Source organism: Terrapene carolina, unplaced genomic scaffold (genome assembly GCF_002925995.2).
Source record: "Terrapene carolina triunguis isolate 2854851 unplaced genomic scaffold, T_m_triunguis-2.0 Scaffold1088, whole genome shotgun sequence".
Taxonomy (NCBI): Eukaryota; Metazoa; Chordata; order Testudines; family Emydidae; genus Terrapene; species Terrapene triunguis.
The window spans coordinates 1-5,416 of NW_020665439.1; the positions used below are offsets into that span (position 1 = coordinate 1).

Sequence of the window (5,416 nt, forward strand, 5' to 3'; positions counted from 1 at the left end):
AGAGATGGATCGCCCCATTTCTAATGCAACACAAATTATGACTAGTGTTCTGATGCCAGTTCTAATAAGCTGAAATACCACACATTTACTGATGTATCAAACCATTCCCCTCTCCAGGTATTTAGTTAAAGTTTTTTTCACTGGGACAGCCTCCTGAGATACCTATCTGATTGCTCTCAAATTCAAACCTGCCCAAATAAGATAATAAAAATCATTACCATGTAGCCTGGGTCACCCTTTTCTCCCATCTTTCCTGGATACCCAAGTGATCCCTTAATGAAAAGAAAAAGTAGTAATGTTTTCATGTTTTAAAAAACATTCATTGAGGTCAACAGAAAATGAGAAGCAAAACTATTTACCTGCTCTCCATTAATTCCATCAATCCCGTTGTCCCCGTCGTCTCCCTGAGGTAACAAAAGAGATAGGGATTATATAAGACCCAGTGATCTAAATAACCAGGATGTGCTCTCAGTCCAGCAAAGACGGTGTCCATGTGAACTCCCGTAGCTGACCATGGAAGCCAAAGCCATCCACAGATTTTAAAATATACAAATTAATGCTTAATATATCATTTCTTACATCTGCCCTAAGTACAACAGTAGAATAGACACTATGTCCAACCCTCAAAACAGGCTAAAAGGGATTAAAACCCCAATAGTACACTCACTGAAGTCCCTGGCTGTCATGGACTTTAACAGGAGCAGAATGAGGACCTAAAATAGTGCATCTGCGCATTTATTTTCCTTTGATGCTCCAGGCTATTGGTCAACTTTAAGGGTCCAGACAGACTTCCAAAGTTAAAGTGACCACTAAAATGAATGAGGAGGAAGAGACCGACGTGAACAGTATTTACCAATAAAAAGACCAGTAAGATAAATACAAGCTGAAAGTCAAAATGGTACCCAACTTTGATGTCATTCCAGTACATTTCTTTTTCTTTATGTCACATGGAAGCCTTAACAGGGACATGTATTTTGTTTTTAATGACTTGTTTTTTCTTGACTGTAAAACTGGTGTCTTAAACACAAGCAATAAATAATGACCCTGCATAATTGCTAATAGGGTGCTGGCTCCATGTGGCAATGGTCACGTCAAATTATATTTTCAGTAACGTGAATATTTCTATAATTCAATGTGAGTGTGATGCTATATGGATTATGTGGGACACTATGATATAGTTGACACCAATATTATAAAATGCAAGGACTCTGACCAGACATGACGTGTGAGGTTTCTGCAAATGTGTTACAATTTGCCAAGTATGATAATCTTATTTATATGTTTGTATTACCTTTGTATTGTGAGTTATAGATATGAAGGCATATCTCCATTTCCAAACTTGTGCTGTTTTTATGGGTGACACCCCAGACAGATTGGCATCAGCACTGCCTAGCCTGTTTGATGGCCCATCAACGTCCATTGACTGTACAATGAACCCATTGAAAGGAACCAGGGAAGACAGCTTATGACTCAGCAAGGCATATAGGGGCATGCCTATGGACAGAACTCTAAGGTTTTTCCATGGCCTGTGCTGGACAACTTGTGTTTGGAACAAAAGTAGTACAAGCCACGTGGCAAAAGAAATTTAAAAGGCAGCTGGCTGCATCATCATCTCCATTTTGTCTTCAATCCTGCTTCTGGTCTCTGCAGTAACTTTTCTATAACTGAGGCTGAACAAAGGACTGAATGACCCATCCAAGCTGTGGATGTGTTCCAGAGGGACTTTCAAGGCAGCAAACTTACCAATACTGCTAAGAACCCGATATATGGACGTTGAAGTCTCTGTATGTATTTGATTGCTTCACCATTTTACAACTCTCTTCTTGTTCTTTTTTCTTTATAATAAACCTTTAGTTTGACACACTGAAAGATTGGCTGGCAGCATGGTATTTTGGGTAAGATCCAAACCTATACTGACCCAGTAATGTGGCTGGCCCTTTGGGGTCAGAGGAATATTTTGTATATGTGAGCAGAGTTGTAAAATAACTCACTGGACTGGACCTAGGTGCTGACTGGGAGCCAGAGAACTGGAATGCAATAAAGGGGGCTGCATGATTTCTTTTTTTTTGCTTCTTGATAACCAGTGGAGGAGGATCAGAAGCACAGTTTGTGACTGGTTGGAGAGTTTACTTTGGTGTTAACGACCAGTCTTTGGGAGAATCTGCTCTCCTTTTTGCAGCCTGCCCTGACCTTGGCATTTCCAGTGAGGGCTGCCTTAGGCACCAGTGGTCACAGTAAGTTTTTACAATCTTACTGCAGAAAGCAAAAGTGAATCCCTAAGCCCTGAATTAAACAAAAATAATTTGCAGTGTGATGAATCCAAGAATCACTTAGCATTCTATTCTCTTGGGAGTCAACTCCTGGGTAAAGACCACAGGATCGAGCCTTTAAATGGCATCAGGCTCATACCAAAGATCTTCAAACTTAAGGATACTTACACGGGAAGATGAATTAAGACAACGTGTCTATATGAAGGCGAGGGTATACCTTTTCTCTTCTCCCTCCTCCTTTAATGCACTTTCATTTCTTATTTATGCTTTCAGCCATCTCACCTGATTTGTAGTCAAATCAACACAAAGTTTTTCAGAAAATAAGTATCAGTACTGTACCTTTTCACCAGGTATTCCTTGGTATCCCTGAAAAGAAATACAAATATTTGTTTGAATGAGGTAAACAAAAAATAAATGCAAAGACATTTTGCTGAGTTAAAATAAAGTCAGTAGATTCTTACTTTAGGACCTGTACTACCATCACATCCCTTATTCCCTTGCTCTCCCATTGGTCCAGGCTGTCCTCTTGAACCCTGAAAGAGAGAGAATGAAAAACACATCTCAGTATATCCTGCCTAGTAAATGAAATATGAAGTTTGTAAGGAGAGTGATCAAGTATTTGATCAGGGGATGACTATATTCATGAGATGATGTAATACTAGAAAGGGAGCGTGTATGTTAATGAATATGGTAAATGTCTGAGAAAGCCCCACATAAGCTACATGTTTCAGAAGCCTGAGGAGACTCAGATTGAGCTAAGTGCTTGTGCAGTTAAAACCGCTGTAGTTTCTCTCCGGAGTGCTTACAAAATATTACAAGCTTCTGATAGTTATATAAGAGTTTCATACCAAGTGTAATCACTTTGCATAATGCAAAAGAAAGTTCTGAATTGAAAAAGCAAATTGACAATTAATGTTGCTCACCTCCACTACAGATAGCAGTGGGGCACTTTCCTTCATTCTGCTCTTAATAGTACTCTACTTAGAGAGTTCCTGCTGGAGGGGTGGGGGGGTGGGAAGAGAAGAGAAGATGCGGCGGGAGGGGAGGGCCAGAGGAGGAAGAGGGTGTTGCTGCAATGAAGGCCTAGGCCCAGTGGGCAAGAAAAATAATCAATCCATGTTTTTTTCAGTGAGCACAGTCCAAAGGCCGAATTCTGCTCTCAGTTACACAGGAGTGTGGTGCAGTGCAGAAGCTGTGCTGGCTCTACACCCTTGTGGGACTCTCCAAGGGGAGAGGAGGGCAGAGTCTACTCCCTTTGCCCCACCTGAGCAGTGCAAAGCAAGTGGGGCCGTGAATCTGCTCCATAGTATCGTGACCCTAAATTAGACATTAAATACAATCTAACTCGCCTCTTATCAAGTGCTAGAACAGTGTCTCTGGTGTACTTCTCATGTTGCTACTCATGCAGTTCTACTAGTGTTTTACTTGTCAGACCACATTCTGGTATTTTCTGTCTTAGTGCACCCAAGCACATTCCGCTATAAGCGATAATTCAGGAGCCACACCATTAACAGGTGTGGTTTAAGAGAGTGGAAAAAAGCACAAATATAATCCGTCCTATCTGTTGTGTTTCTTAATCTGAAACAAATAGTCAGAATTGAAAATACTGTTTCCTTTTATTGGGCTTGAATCACCACTAGGTTACTCAGTGTTATGCCCATGTAACTTCATGCGTTACACAGTGGAGTAATTGAATGATGAATCAAGCCGTGTATCTGGAAACACAGAAGGCATGAAACCCAATTATTTATAAATGGAGTGGTGCACATTAGTAGAAAATGTTTCCTAATGTCTTTCTTGTGCCATGTACTCCGTCTCAGCAGCTTGCAGACAGCAAAGATTACATAACTGCATACTATGGGTCCAATAGTGAATGTGCATGCAAATCCGTGCCTACTTTGCATACCATTGAGGATATTATTTACACACACGGCTAGATAAGTTCCGAACTAAATAGGCACCTATATAGGAATGTGTGTGCACCAGTTTGTACACGTACTTTGCATGTACGTATTTAGTTCACATGCAAATACTTGCCTGCCTACTTGCTGAAAATCAGGTTTCTCTCTTTTCCCTTTGTTTATTGAATCTTAGAAATATAGGCCTGGAAGGTACCTGGAGAAGTCAAGAAGTCCAGCCCCTGCACTGAGGCAGGAACCAAGGGAGGAATTATTTTAATTTCTTAATATTTGGAAAAAATATAAGCCTAGAATTCTCATGTAGACCAACAGGATTTTAATCAACAATTTATGTAAAAGCTTCTCCAAGAGATCCCCAAGTTCTTTTAGAAATTAAAAACGAGAAGGAACTCTAAATTATCTACAATTCTAGAGTATTAAACATTGACAAAGTGCTGAATTTTGACAGTTTTTTTAAAAAAAGCTATGACCATTTTATTTTATCAGAATGATTTCTTTGGTATCAAGATTAGGAAATCCCCCCTTCCCCATCAGGTTATTACATTTTTTTAAATACTGACCCCCAAAAAAGTCTTTATGGGCACTAAGTTTTGAAGTATTTTTTTCTCTGTAAAATGTAGTCAAATGTTATAACTTACCGGCTCTCCCTCTTCTCCTAAGTGTCCTCGACTGCCTTTTATACCTTTAGATCCCTGAAATTCAGACAGAAAAAAGTAAAGATTAATACTAAAATTCTCTTCGCTTAAAAAGGTGAAACTATTAAGGATTGTCCTGACACAGTACTTTATTTAGGAATGGCTAAAATTTTGCAAAAGGCAGTTTTATTTTGTACATTGCAAATTTCATTCCTTTGTCGACTGTATTCAAAGCACTCTTAAAAAAAAATTGGAGAAATGGGTTCAGCAAAGAAGGATAAATAGATAACTTACAGGGAGGAATCATTTTAATTTCTTAATATCTCAACTTCTTTTAGGACAGAGATTCTCAAACTGTGGTCCGCGGAACACCAGTGGTCCACGAGCTCCATTCAGGTGGTCTGTGGATAGTTCCCTCTAAGGTGTGTGCCTGGGCAGCCACACAAGAGAATGAAGGGCCACCCACCTAATTAGTGGAGCTGCTCAGGCATCACTAATTAGCCTGGACCCTGGAGAAGACACACATGTAAGGGGAGGTGGTGGCCTTGGGGAGGGAATAGGGGGCAGGTGGGAGGAGGCAGTGGGGTGAGAA

The 5,416-nt window shown here is 40.1% G+C and overlaps 1 long non-coding RNA gene across 1 annotated transcript; it reads right to left on the reverse strand.

The window, feature by feature from the left end:
- Positions 1–217: 217 nt before the first annotated feature.
- Positions 218–4,881, reverse strand: LOC113408220. Its single transcript, XR_003370270.1, has 5 exons — positions 4,828–4,881; positions 2,732–2,803; positions 2,610–2,636; positions 360–404; positions 218–272 (listed from the first exon to the last, which is right to left on the reverse strand). It is a non-coding gene; the product is annotated as an uncharacterized LOC113408220 (long non-coding RNA).
- Between the last annotated feature and the right edge of the window lie 535 nt (positions 4,882–5,416).